Source organism: Marmota marmota, unplaced genomic scaffold, assembly GCF_001458135.2.
Source record: "Marmota marmota marmota unplaced genomic scaffold, marMar, whole genome shotgun sequence".
In the NCBI taxonomy this organism is placed as follows: Eukaryota; Metazoa; Chordata; class Mammalia; order Rodentia; family Sciuridae; genus Marmota; species Marmota marmota.
This window is the reverse complement of record NW_026000026.1, coordinates 5,900,407-5,915,067: the sequence shown is the minus strand read 5'-3', so window position 1 is coordinate 5,915,067 and position 14,661 is coordinate 5,900,407. Positions and strand designations below refer to the sequence as shown.

General features: G+C 58.4%; 1 long non-coding RNA gene across 1 annotated transcript; it reads right to left on the bottom strand.

The window, feature by feature from the left end:
- Positions 1 to 1,576: 1,576 nt before the first annotated feature.
- LOC125619159 lies at positions 1,577 to 3,015 on the bottom strand. Its single transcript, XR_007350670.1, has 2 exons — positions 2,719 to 3,015; positions 1,577 to 2,548 (listed from the first exon to the last, which is right to left on the bottom strand). It is a non-coding gene; the product is annotated as an uncharacterized LOC125619159 (long non-coding RNA).
- Positions 3,016 to 14,661: the final 11,646 nt, after the last annotated feature.

Sequence of the window (14,661 nt, the reverse complement as noted above, 5' to 3'; positions counted from 1 at the left end):
CAGGCGCTGAGGAAGGGCCTCGGGCTCTGACAAGTGATAAATGAGAAAATTAGAGGCTTCAGGAAAATGTAAATACCATCCTTTGTAAGTCTGTCCCTTGGCAGGAGTAAAAAAATGTTTCCTCAAAGCAATGAGGCGTTTCTTTTATTCTCCCCTCCACCAGGATAAATGGCCCTTTACACACGTTACAGATCTTGATTACGGGTCTCAGGCTGCCCACGCGGGGACCCAAGCTGCCCAGGCGGGGACCCAGGCTGCCCAGGCGGGGACCCAGGCTGTGGTTTCAGTGTTCCTCGGCCTTTGTTTCAGAGTCAGCTGTCAGGACACCAGCTCAGCTCTGCGGTGCCTGCCTGGTCCGTCCACTACATGCTCTTAGCCAAGGCCAACGTGACCCGACCACTGTTCCAAAGCCATCAGGCCTCCCTCTGCCGATGAGACTGTCTGGGCAGGGGCGGCTGCATTTCTGGGCTGAGTCCTCCTGCCCCGAAGCTGTGGAGCCCCAGGCCAGTGCAGAGGACCAGGAGGTACTCGCATCATTCCCCAGATCCCGTGGTGACGGGAGCCAAACCGCAACGGCTCAGGTCCCGACTGTGCCCTGAGCCAGTGACTGCACCGCATCGCCTCAGTTTCCCCGCCTATAGCAGCGGGAGGCCAACAGCATTGTCTACACGGCTGGCACAAGGATTAGATGAGCTTATACACGCAGAACCTGTGGAATAGTGCCCGGCAGGCGGCCAGCCAGGGACCAGTCAGCCCGACACTCCCAGATTCTGGCCTCCCACCAGCAATGAGGGAGACCAGAACCCACTGAAATAGCCATCAGGGAGGAGGGGCGCTGCCAACCAGGCTCTCGTGGAACGCTGGGCACAGTGGAGATGGGGCTGAGCCCGTGTGTGGACATGGACAGGCCAAGGTTCAGCCTCGAGGAGAGCAAGCGCAGGGCCCCGTGCACACATGTGGTCTGAAGCCCTCATGGCCATTCTGCACCGAGCAGGACGTTTTCAGACACACTTGTATAAACAGATCAAGTGCCCAGAGCCTCTCCCATCCACGGCAGCCCAGCAGCCACTCTGCCCGGCCCTGCTGCCCTCTGACACCTGCCTCTCCTGCAACACACCCTGTTCCTGACACACCACCTCAGCTGTGCCCTGGACGTGCAGCACATTCTGCCTCAGGCCTCCTCCCCTCCCAACCCTGCAGGACCACTGCTCTCCAGGTCACCCCGCGACCTCTGCCCTCTGCTCCAACTCCACCGCCTCCCCCAGGAAGCCCTCCCTGACCTCCCGCGCTCCAGGTCCCCCATCCCCCCCCTCGCTGTGTGGAACTGTCTCCCCTCCCCTCACCCCGGCTGTGCTCCAGGGGGGCCCTGCGGGCACACAGTGGGCACTGGACAAGCACTTGTGCCTTTCCGAGTAGCCATCAGGCCCTGGCATAGGAAAAGCCCCAGAGAGGGCCCTCACTCCGCCCAGCAGCCACCCCAGGTGAGCAGTGGCAGCCTGGGGCGGGGACAAAAGGACCCGGGCTCCTCCATCAGGTCTTGGTTTTCTAACAGGGGAATTCACTTAGGTGTCGTGTGTCACGAGAATTAATTTAATTAAAACATAAATTTCATGCCATGTTGATTCCAGAGTAAAGGAGCAGGACCTTCAGTTCTCCTGATTGAGACATCTGACACCAGGCAGTGCCATCCCGAAAGAGCCAGCCTCACACAGGCCGATCTTGGTGCCTACGACGGTGACAGGAACAAGCCCTCCTGCTGCCCCTGCTGACCCCGGTGGGCAGTTTGCTGGTCTCGGAGGGCTCTGCCTCCAGGACCTCCCCTGCCCATGGCCACAGGGCCAGCTGGGAGAAGAGGTCACCACTCGCCTGGCCGACGCCGTCCAGGGGGGGTAGCGGAGCCCGAGCGAGGCTCTGACAGCAGAAGTCCTGTGTGCAGCTGGGGACAGCGCTGAGATCTAGGTCACTGTGCCACGCGCCGGCCTCTGCAGAGCGACTCTGAGAGCACTCAGTTCTCACCTCAGTGGGGACAGCGTGGGGCAAGAGCAGAGTCCACGGCCAGGCCCTCTAGGACGGGGACCCCCTCCCACTATTTCTCACAATCCCATAGCCCTCGGTGGAGAACTGACTTCACGGAAGATTCCTAGTGAAGCCCCCGGGCGCCGTCACAGCGGCTGCGTTGGTTATGACCGGGAGCTTTGGAAGTGGGAGACCTGTGTGCCAATCCCTGCTCCAGCAGGCACCTGGGACCCTGGGAGGGCACCCCCTGGGGACACTGCACCTGACTGTCACTTACCCAGAGAGGCCACTTCCCTGAGAGGCTAGGGAGGCAACTTACCTGAAAGGCCATAACCGGGAAAGTCACTTACCTGAGAGGCTATTTCCTAAGAGGTCACTCACCTGGAAGTCACTTCCTGCGAGGTCACTCACCTGGGAAAGTCACTTCCTGCGAGGTCACTCACATGGATGGGCATTTGGAATCTTCCTCCATGCTGCTAAGTTCTCTCAAAAGGGGACATTTGATCTGAGACTGCTCCCTCGGGGTGCTCACCTGCAGGGACCCAAAGGCACTCAGGATGCGGCAGGAGCTGAGCTCCCAGCCACGGCTCCAGGATTCCTGGGCTTTAACAGCCCCCTCCTGAAGGCCGCTGCAGGTGCCACTCCCTTCCGTCTCAGGCTCAGTCCTCTCCCAGCGCCCACGTTGCAGGCCCAGCAGCTGACCTAATTGCACTGGGGCCTCACTCACAGGGAGGCCTGGGAGCTGCGCTCGAGCAGAAGCACCCTGGGCTCCCCACGGCCTGTACAGAAGGCCAGGGTCCAGTGACATGAGGACCCTGGTCTTAGGTCCCCTCACCCTTCACTCTCCCCAGTCAGCAAGGACAAGTGGAGCCCACGCTGGGCAGAGGGTCCCAATCCTGAGCTGGTCACCCATGGGTGCTGCCCACACAGGGGCCTGCTGCTGGGTGTGGCCACAGTGGCCGGACAGGCACTTCCCCTTCCAGGGCTGCCACAAGTTCACACCAGGTCACAGGGAAGCCCAGACAGAGCTCTCGGGGCCTGGGGCTTGTTCTAGACCAGAAGCAGTGAGCAAGGAAGTGAGTGTGTGAGTGTGTGAATGTGTATGTGAGAGAGTTGTGAGTGTGTGTGAGACAGTGTGTGAGAGTGTGAGTGTGAATGTGAGTGTGTGAGTGTGTATGTGAGAGAGTTGTGAGTGTGTGTGTGTGAGATAGTGTGAGACAGTGTGTGAGTGTGTTTCATGAGTGTGTGAATGTGAGTGTGAGAGAGTGTGTGAGTGAATGTGTGTGTGAATGTGTATGAGAGTGTGAGTGTGTGAATGAATGTGAGTGTGTGTGAATGAATGTGAGTGTGCGTGTGTGAGAGTGTGTGTGTGTGTGTGTGTGTGTGTGTACACCCAAGGGTGCTCCTGCTGCAGGGAGGAGTGGAGGGGGGAGGGTCTAGGGAGTGAGGAAGGGGACCAGGGGGTCAGGAGGTGAGGAGGGGCCAGAGGGCAGAGAGACGTGGGGTCCCTGGGGCCTCAGGGCCTGGGGCATTGGGGTCAGGACGAGGGAGGACCTGGGCCAGGTTTCCTTGACTTCCATCCCAATATGACAAGTGAAAAGAAAGATGCTGTGGATTTAACTGGAAAGTGGCCTCTCTGTGACGGTCTCCATTTCCTGATCAGGCTGGGGGAGCAGAGACCCCTGTTATAAATGGCAGGAGGTGACCTGGCCCTGGCAGGGACAAGGGGACAGGAGGGGCAGCAGCAGGCCCGGGTGAGGCCCAGCATGGCTGGGTGCACAGGGAGGGGGTCGGCCTGAGGGGCTGGAGGCTCTGGGTCCACCTCCACGGGGTCCTGTGGGGCCGACCTGGAGGAGGCCTGACCCCGGAGTATCCCGCAGTGGGGCTTCATCCTGGAGGGTCGAGAGCCCAGGGCTGGCCCTGAGGGCCAAGATCTCCCAGGACAGGGGCGGGAGAACCCGCGACACCTGCTTCTGGAACCTTCCCCGTAGAGGCAGCTGCAGGTGGATTCCTGTCCCTCCAGAGACAGCATTGTTCAGAAAGGCCACCGACAGGCCCCGTGGAGGCGAGTGCAGACGCGGGCGGGGCCAGCAGGAGGGCAGCCTCTTCTCTCTGGGGCTTGGGGCTCCCTCCCAGGGCAGGTCCCTCTGGATCTGGGGAGTCTGTCCCCTCTCTCCTAGGGGCTGGGGTGGTTCTGGGAAACAGACACCCTGAAGGCCTCCAACACCCCCCGGGGGGTGGGGGGTGGAGCAAGGCGGCCACTGGCTCAGGGGGAAGAAGGGTCTGCCCAGGCTCCGTGGAGTCCAGCCAAAGAGGAGAGAGGAGCAGCACAGGGTCCCATGACCCTGAGGGCCAGCGAGTGGGCCTGGTGCCCCCGAGGGCCAGGCCACCTCCTGCCATTTATAACAGGGGTCTCTGCTCCCCCAGCCTGATCAGGAAATGGAGACCGTCACAGAGAGGCCACTTTCCAGTTAAATCCACAGCATCTTTCTTTTCACTTGTCATATTGGGATGGAAGTCAAGGTCACAGACCAGGTCCCCATGACCAGACGCCCCCCACCCAATAACGGACTCCCTGGGAAAGGTTGTCTACAGGTACTTGGGGTTTATTCTCTTACGCAAATAAAGAGGCAAAGCCGCTCCTTAGGAAATGACATGGGGATTGAAGGAAGGCAGGGAGTAGAGGCCACTCTGGAGGGGCTCAGGCATGGCCTCTCTGAGGAGAGACATAAGCTGGGCCTGGACACTAGAAGATTCCAGCCAGGCCAAGGCCCTCGGCATGCCAGGCAGGGCTCAGCAGGTACAAAGTCCCTGAGGTGGCACTGGGCTGGGCCAGTGTAGGGGAGGCGGAGGGGCCATGGATGGCCAGGTCCCCACCCCATCTGGGATGTGAGGGTTTTTCAACGTGCTGACGTGGCCCTGCTGTGGGGCTATAAGGCCACATTTACATGTCACCTGGGGAAGGCAGGGCACCTGATTAGAGTGACCCGACACCAAAGGACCTTTAAGGAATGGGCAGAGCAGCAGCTTCAAGCCCAGGTCCCACAGCCCAGCCTGCCGTGATGGACCTTCGCCCCCCAAGGTCGCTCAGTGGCATGCACCTGTCTTTCCAGGTGGAGGCCATTAAAAGTGATGTCATGAGCCGCAGAGGGACAATTCCGGAATGCAGGTCCTCCTGCAGGGCACCTCCTCCCAGGAACTCAGCAGCAACCACCTGAAAAGTGAGGTGACGCTGGGGAGGGGCAGAGTCCCTGTCAACCAAAGGACATTAGAGACTTAACCACCAAACACCACGGGGCCAGAAAAAGACATCTGTGCATCGGCCGGGACCCTGCGCTGCAGAGACGTCACCCAGACCTGGGATCCAGTGGCAGAGGCGGGAGGGGGCGGGGGCAGGGGCAGGTCCTGTAGCTGCTGGACGGGTCCCACGGCTTCCCGACATCCCTCTGGCTGAAGGACCCACAGTGGGGTGTCGCTGTGCCGTGGGGCTCAGGGCTGCTGGGCAGGTGGGGACACTGCACCTGGTGCTGGCTCCTCCACCTGCCCACACAGCAGGGCCTTGCCTGGGGCCTGAGCCTGGGGCTGCGAATGTCACCATCCTTCTGACCCCGGGCCATGTCCTCCGTGAGGGGCAGGGATGCTCCATCTGATGCTCCTGTGCTCCGACTAAGCGACAGCTTGCTCATTGCAAAAGTCACCGGCCACGAGATTGTACGAAGGGCTGAGCACAACAGCCGGGCCTGTCACCTGGGCCTCCAGTGAGGGTCTGGGAGTCTTCAAGCAGAAATAATGGCCACTGTGGACTCTAAAGAGCTGTCATTTATCTCTGGGACCACATCCAGCCTGGAGCGGCCACAAGATGGTGACAGGAACCCTGGCCATGCGGAGCTTTTATGCCTCGGCTGTCCACAGACAGAGGCCGCTGAGGCTTCGTGGGCCAAGGCACCTGGAGCTGGTGATCAGTGGGGGCACAGAAAAGCAGCCACCTCAGCCTGCGAGAGGTGGCGGGCAGGGCCTCTGCTGCACTTGGAGCTCACCGTGGCTGCTTGGGGTAGCCAGGCCCAGGGGGAACCCTGCAGGAACCCTGTGGTTCAGTGACCTCCTTCAATCAAAGCTGAACTGTGGGCAGGTGTGCGCTCTCCTCTGATGGAGACGGCTGCACCCGCACCCTGCAGCCCCCTGACTGCACCGAGGTGGACCCCGCCTGCTGTCTGCCCCACGTGTTCCTTACTCCTGGGCCCAGCCTCCTGGCCACCGGGCCCACGTGGCGTAGTTCTAGCCAGTGGGGTTGACACAGATGTCTTCTGGGGATTCTGGGAAGCCTGCTTCTGTCCAAGCCTCTGCCTTCTCTCCCTGTCCCTTCCTCTTCTCCTGCCCGAGACAGACAAGAGCAGCACCAGCCACCGCAGGAGACCCCACCAGTGACGAGGAGGCTCAGGAGGGCGGCAGAGACAGCAGAGCCAGGCCCCGGGTGGCATCAAGGGTCCCCTGCACCTGCCCTGCCCCTATTGTCTGGAACAAGGCAAATGGCCTTTCCGTCAGGCTGTGGGTCCTGGACTTCTGTGGCTTGGAGTTGAGCCCAGTCCTGTCTGCGAAAAGCATCCTCACCCTGCCCTTGATCACCCAGGTCCTGAAGGCCACTCACCCGCCGGTTTCCATAGAGCCAGGATCACCACACTCATTAGTTCTAGGGCAAAGACCGAATGTAACTGCCACAGACCAGAAACCACTTCCCAGGTACAAACTCCAGGGCACCGGAAGCCTTAAAAGCTAAAGCCAGAGTTGAGAAACTCCTGCACCAACCATCTGCTTCCTTCAAGGTATTTGCCCCTCAGTCTGGTCAGCCTGCACAGGCCCTCTGGAGAAAGAAAGCCTGTGGCCTCCTCCAGCGTCCACCTCCCCTTCGTGGGACAGAACTCGATTGTCACTGGGGACAATCCCCTTGACCCCCCTCAGTCCATGGATTTGAGCTGAGTCAGGACCCGGGCCCAGGTGGGGAGCCGCGGGTACAAGGCAGGCCTGGCCCGGCCAGCACACCTGGCCTAGGTCCTGATGGCTCTGTGGAGAGAGGGACCTACACTGGCCCATCAGGTGGCCCTCAGGACTTCGTGGGATCTGCTCTTATCCCTGGATTTGAGCCTGAGGGTGAGAAGCTGGAGACCCGTGGACAGTCCAACAGCAGAGACACCAGTGGACAGCTGGGGCCACCAGCCCCGAGTGGGGCCTGCAGTGGGGCCTCCGCAGTGGGTGGGGGACACCCCGAGGCCAGCCAGACCCAGGGGCAGCATCAGATCACCAGACCCAGCTCTGCCTGAAGCCCAAGCACTGGGCCAGAGCCTCTGGATGCCCTGCTGGCTGAGCCACCGGGTTCCCTCTGTCACTTGTCACTGAGGGAATCCGCCAGTCAGTGGGGCTTAAATATCACTGGCCCCTGGGAGACCTCCAGCTGCCCAAACCTCAGGAACACGTTCCCCTGCGGAGCTTCCATCCCGACTGTCCTCTGTGGTCTTTGTCACCACCACCCAGCGTCACTGCTTTGACCAAATTCAGGGAGCGGTCAGGGAGGCTCAGCTGGGGCTGCCTTTGCTCATTTCCAACCAGGGGACACGCGGTGGGCGATGTCACCCCTAAATGGTGCAGTTGTGTCCTGGGTGGTGCAGGAGTGGAAGTTCCCGTTCTCGGGGAACCGTGTTTCTGAGGTTTCGATCCAAGAAAGAGACCTGCCCGCTCCCGGTCAGGAGGCCCAGGTCTGTTGCAGCCACTGCTGATTTCCCACCACCCAGACCAGGTCCCCTGGTGGGGCCTGGAACTCGGTCCCCCTGGGGCCTGTGTGCTGCCTGCCGACACTGATGGCCCTGGTCTAAGGCTCCGATCTCCTGGGAACTTGGTTCCTAGGTCTTGACAAGTGCCGCAGTCTGGCTGGGCACAATCAGGAGCCACTTGTCAAAAGAAACTAACTTTATTTTTAGAACCACACATGCCAAACAAAACAGCCTCTCAGGAAAAACCCTCAGAGCCTCAACTGCCACCACCGGCTTTCCACAAGCCTCTCTCTCCCACACAAGCTTCTCCCCCCCTCCCACAATCCTCCTGCTCTTGAGGCCGATTGGCTGGGTCACGTGGGCGGAGCTAAAAAAGTCCCCCAATGAGCAGCTCCGTGGTCTGAAAGGGCAGGGAAACAGCCCAATGAGCATCACCGCAGAGGAGCCAATCAGCTAGATGTTGCTGGGGCCGAGGAGCCAATCAGCTAGATGTTGCCGGCTGATGACAAGCAGCCGAAGGGGCAGCCCTGCAGAGCCCCAGGAACACTAGGAGCACCGTCCAGGCACCCCTCTGCCCAGCCAAGGCAGCGGCCTCCCTGAAGGACACAGCCCCCGAGGCCCCAGAGACAGTCCTCCCCTGTGTTGTGGGAAACAGCTGGTGGAGAAGCAGGGATCCATTCAGGTCCGCATGCTGGACTCCCAAGCCTCTTGATCTGGTAATACACCCCCATGGGAACTCTGGGGCCTTGGGTGGCCCCAGGGAGGCCAGGAAGGCAAGGTAACCCCAGAGTCAGCAGTGTCACACGGGTGATTCTGAAACCGTTCCCCTTAGCTACCAGGAGCAATGCGAGGTGGCAGAATCGTACCTGCTCGGCATGGTTTCAACGGCCGACATGTCAGGGATAGGAGGGATCGCGCACGTAAATGTGCTTCATTTTCTAACCAGTTATTACTCTGACCTCGATTTTCCCCACCAGTTTCATAAGTTAACACATAAGAGCCCCCCAAATCCTTAGAGGTGTCAGGAAAGTTTCCCAAGAGGAAGTGGAATTCATTCCGACGGTTCAAGGGTGCTAATGAAGGGACCCTTTGCAGAGGGCCCATCAGGAGTCAGGGATGAAGAACCATCAAGGACACTGAGGCCCAGATTGGCAGCAGCAATTTCCTGTCCCCAGGAGGCTGGGACCGGGGAGGAAATAGCTCCCATATGACGGTCATCATGGAAGGGCCAGAGGGTAGGGGTGCTGGAGCAGGGGGGAGCCCGGGGATCAAGGGACCCACCTCGTCACTGCCCAGACCTGACCTGAAGCCAGAGGCGAAGGGGCCAGAGGGTCTGCAGGGACGGGCCCCGCACAGGGCAGGCAGGCTGGGCAGGGAGGCTGTGGATCTGGGCAGGGGCGTTCAGTGAGATCACCCGGGGCCTGGCGGGCCTGGGCAGGTGCTCCAGCCAGCCCTGGGCTGATGAAGACGGGTTGAGCAGCCGTGAGGGCAGCCAGGCAGCTCGGGGCTCACGGGGCATGAGGCAGATGCAGCCTCAGGCCACCCCAGCTGAGGCCATCTGTCCTGTCTGCCCTCTGGCCTCTTGCTCTCATCCTTTCCCTCTCCCCACTGAAGGCTGAGCTGGGCCTGAGGCTCCCTCTGCCTGCTCTCTGAGCCTTTCTACCTCTGCAAACCCCCTGCACAGCAAGGGAGGGGGCCACCGGCATCTCTAAGAGTCCATCCAGAATATGCCCAGTTGGAGAAGCCATGTAGAACGGGTCACCTCCAAAGCCACTGTGCAAACAGCTCACAGGCTGGTTTTGCCACTCGGTGAGTGGTGGACAGTCAGAGGCTAAGGGCCCTCTGAGGCCAACACGGAGGCCCCGGGTGGAAGTCACAGCCACCGGCAGGTGAGAAGCGTGTCGGCGTGTTCACGGGCCCCCCGGGGGCCAGGTTCATGTTCTGGGCTCTCCAGACGTTAAATGGAGCCCATGAAGCCATGACAGTGGCCAGGTGATCATGAGCAGCTCTACTCGGCTCCCTAACGTTGTCTCTCAACTCCTCAAAGTCACCTCCTGCCCTCGGGCTCACTCATCCAATAGCTGCCCATGGAGCAGCCCCTAGCCCTGTGTTGGGGCTAGAGACAGGGGGATGCCCCAGATGGCTGGGCCCTACTCCACAGGACACACAGGAGCGTGGGGGTGGGCAAGGGATCCTGAAGTCATGAATACACTGTTTTTCCCTTGGCAGACTGGCCCCCACCTCCCCACAGCCCATGGCCATGGTCACAGCCCAGAAGACACCATGTGGCTATAGATGAGTTAGGGGGACTCAGGACATCATTTATTTGCATGTAAGTTTTATAATTCATTTTTAAAAACATACCAAAAGCAATGCATGCACTGAGCCTTCAGGACACGGGAAGAAAGGAGAAGTGGGAGAGAAGACCCCAACACTTGAAAGGGCCCCCCTGAAACGGCACATCTCACTTCTTCTCCATCCCTTGGATAGATCAAAGTTTCATGGCCACGTGACCAAAAGCTTGGTCCCCGTCCCCAAAGCCAATCAATGCCAATTTATTAATGAGGACACGGTTTTGAGAAAGAGGAAAAAGAAGGTTTATTGCTTTACTAGCAAATAACTCAAGGGACTCCTGTCCCAAAGTCTGTGACTCGATCAGGAGGGACAGGGGGTTTAGAGGAACTCCACGGGTTACATTCCAGGTGTGCTCTGGCAGGGGGCCCCAGGGCGGGTTAGGGTTCACTTGTTAACTTGGGAGGTATTTACTTCCCAGATCTTCAGTGGGAATCTCCATCAGGTAGTGGGTGTGTTCAAGGGCAGTTAACTGGGGGAAGAAAAGAGAGCACCGTCTCCCCAATTTTGTTACGGAGGGGGAGAGGGGAGAAGGGAGAAAAAAACATTTAAAAAATAAGCCTTAGAGCCAGGAGGGCTACATTCAGGAGGTGAAAGTGCCTCTGTTAAAGCCACACCTAGCTGCAAGAGAGGCTGGGAAAGTCGGCTTCATTCCAAATGGCTGTATGCCACTTAAAAAGGTCAGGTCCTCACCGGGTGGTGGTGCAGGCCTGTAATCCCTGCAACTCAGAGGCTGAGGCAGGAGGATCATGAGTTCAAAGCCAGCCTCAGCAACGGCAAGGTACTGAGCAACTCAATGAGACCCTGTCTCTAAATAAAATACAAAATGGGCTGGGGATGTGGCTCAGTGGTTAAGCACCCCTGGGTTCAATCTCCAGTACAAAAAAAAAAAAAAAAGGTTGGTTCTGTTTGCTCTGAAAGAAGAGGGAGATAAATAACAAGGAACAACCAGCCATCTCTGAAACCAAGTCTCTGGTTAGTGGAACTACTTACCATGGGAGCCCTGGCCCTGTCAGGGTCAAGGGGAAATTAAATGCCCTGTAGAGGGGTGAACCTTTGAGGCTGGAGCTCCAGCCAGACACAATTCCCCCATGGAAGGTCAACTTAGGGGGTCTCATGCCTCATGCTGCATGTTAGTGAAGTGTTCCTTGAACACACCCCTATTCATTGCTAAGTCAAAGGAGTTCCCTGAGAAAAAGTGATGTGGTTGACAAAGTGTCCCTTCACAGAGGTCTCATGGAGTCCCACGGACACCCAGGCCCCTGTGGATACATAACACTGCAAGGTGCTAACCTGGTGCCCACCGCTCAGCCCTGTGCCCGCCACTCAGCCCTGTGCCCGCGCATCTGGAAGCATCTCCAAGTTTTCAAGCATCTTTCCAGGACAGAGAACACCCAATTCTGAGCAGAAGGGCATCATGAGCAGGAGAGGGCAGGGACAGGGGAGGTGAGTCCCTAATGTCCCCTTCAGAACCAGGGCTGGCTAAACCAGGCCTCGGCCAAGGCTGGCTGTTGTTCCTCACGAGGCCTCTGCCTCCTGCTGGGGGCATCTCAGATGAGCAGGGAGTGTGACTGTCACGGGCAAACGCATGCCACAGGTCCCCTCACCCAGGTAGTGGTACTGGCCGCCGAGCCCAGGGACCCTGCCTGGACCCCGCTGGCTGGATTCCGCTGCCTGAGTCAGAAACAGGCAAATGACGGAAGAGAAAAATGAGCTCTGTGGGGCGTGATCCACCTGGGAGAGCTTCCTTCAAAGCTGGCTTTAAGTAGAGCCTGTTTTCCCACCAATTTAACTCCAAGTATGTGTAGAGCAACAAGCAGGGCCACCGGCCTCCTTCCCCGGACAGTGAAAGCACCACCCAGTAACAGTAGCAGCCTGGGCGGGTTCCCCCGGCACATGGAGGCCACGCTGGGGGGCTCCCTCCCCCTTAATCTCCCCGGCTCAGCCCATGTGGAGCTGGCTGCTGGCCTGAGCATCCCTTCTCTATGTAGTTTTTATACTTTCCAAATAAGAAGCAAAGACAAGTCACGCGTGTCATGCGAGACGATGACAGTTGGATTTGTCTGACTTTGGCCCTGCTGCTTCTCAAGTGCTCTTGCAATCAAGGACCACGGTGGCCCACAGGGGTGCTTGGGAGAAGCACTGACCACCATGCGCAGGATGGAGGGCATTTTAACTGGCTCTGCCTGTGTGTGTGTGTGTGTGTGTGTGTGTGCACGCGCGCACACTAGCCAGGTCATCCATCCTCGGGTTTCCGGTGCTTTGGCATCTAGAAGTCAGCTACTTGCTGAGCCTAGAGGGCCTGCCCCTCCCAGGAGTGGCCAATTCCTAGACACAGAAAACAAACCATGTCCTCTGGTGGGAACCAAACCCAGCCCAGGCCCCCAGCCCAGCCACCTCCTTTGCTCCTCGGCTGTTCATCCCTGTGACCCAAACACCTGACACCAACAACCTGGAGGAGAAAAGGTTCATTTATTTATTTATTAGACTTCGATGGACCTCTATTTTGTTCATTTGTTTGTATGCGGTGCTGAGGATGGAACCAGGGCCTCACACGGGCCAGGCCAGCGCTCTGCCCCTAAGCCCAGCCCCAGCCCCAGGGATGGTTTACTTTGGCTCCTGGTTTTGGAGGTCTCAGTCTGTGGTCGGCCAGCTCTGGGCTTTGGGCCTGAGGGAAGAAGGACATCATGGAGGAGCGTGGCAGAGGGATGAGCTGGGTCACAGGGAGAGGGAAAGGAAGAGAGAGGAAGGGGACAGGACATAGTGCACAAGCCACGCCCCACCACCTACTTCCTCCAGCCCAGCCCCACTGGTCAGCGCCCTCCTGGTCCAATTGCTTCTCAGAAGTCTCATCCTGGACATTGCTGCGCCGGGGCCCAAGTCTTTAAATCTGAGCTGCTGGGGACCTTCCAGGCTGAAGCCATAATGCCCCCCTTGTTGGGTGATCGCACTCGAGGTCACTGTCTACTGCCCTAATCTCCTGGGGCCAGTTACAACAGGGACAGGCCTGTGCCCCAGTCCTATTCCTGCTCCCTCGACCATCCCCTTCCTTCCTGCAGACCCTGAGCCAGGGTCGAAGAACAGCCAGCCTCGCCCAGGCCGGTCACGCCCCAGTTCCTGGGAAATCCATGAATCTCCCTTGTGCCCTGTTAATTAGCTCACCAATAAATAGATTAAGCAGGGAGTGGTATGACATTTTAAGAAACCTATAATTCAGGGGACTTTCCAGTGTTATCTGCCCATCAGATAATGGGGGCCATGATAGCCTAACGTGTGAGACGGAGCAGGCCACCAGAAGGCACCAGAAGCCACCTTGAGCTCCACAGACTGATGTCCTCCATGTGCCATCTGCACCCAGCTTCTCTGAGTTTCCTTTGGAAGAAGAGTTGGGAACCCCCCAATGTGCCTCTCCCTCTTGGGGGCCTGCATTCTCTCTCCAATGTGCATTCCTTGCTCCCTAATACATCCCTGGGCCTCTACTGACGGTGCTGAAATTATGTTCCTTCCTATTTGTCAAGGACTCCACCTGTCCTGAGGCTCTGAGGACTCCGGGGACCCTCCTTTGGAGAGCTCTTCTCTCCAGTGACAAAACTACTAAAAGTCTCTTGCCTGTGTTTCTCCCACGCTCCTTCTGCCTCCTCCCAAGCCCGAGCCTCCCTGTGTGGCCTCCACAGCAAGCTAGGGATCTGAGTGTAATAAATGTCTTCCTTTCTGAAGTCCTTTCTGTGCCCACCTGCCCTACCTTGCTGATCAGAACAAGCTCCAGGGCCTGATAAAAGTACTTGGGGTTTTGTTGTTGTTGTTGTTTGTTTGTTGAGGGGGTAGGTGCTGGGGATTGAACCCAGGGCCTTGTGCATGCGAGGTGCTTGATAAAAATGGTGTGCCATTCTGCCACCAGCCACATCTACCCTCCCTGGCCCCGGCATGTGTTTAGATGGTAACTTTGCACCCCCCCAAAATGCCCCCTGACGTCAGAGGCGCCATGATTCACAATGACAGCTCCCCTGGTATCCAAGAGACCTGTGCAGGCTGCTAAGTCACCGTCCCCCACTGTGAGAACTGTCACTAGATTGGAGCCTCCAGCTGAAGGAACAAAATTCCATCCCCAAGGACCCACATTATGTCCCAGCTAATGACCCAGTTAACCTCGGGCTAATTTCCTGCCTCTCTGCGCCCTGGGAACGCTGGTGTTTACTCCGCTTGGGACAAATCTTTATGAATGTGCCCGAGCCTGGCCGCTCTGGGCCAGTGTTTTCATGGAAATGGGCCAGGGCCCTGCTGAAGTCCAGAGTGTGAATGGCCTCCCTCCTCCCCTCCTCTGCCTGATTTTCATGACTGGCCTTCTGTGTCTTTTTAAGAAATGTGGTTGTTTGTTTCTTGATTGTAGTTCCGGCTCCCATGAGGGCCAAGCTGCTTGCTCACCAGGGAAATCCAGGGGACAGGCAGCCTTGCTCCTCTGGCAAATGGGGGCCAGATAGCCGCAGTCCCCTGGGGAGGAACAATCCCAGGACAGTTTGCTTGGTGGTGGGGG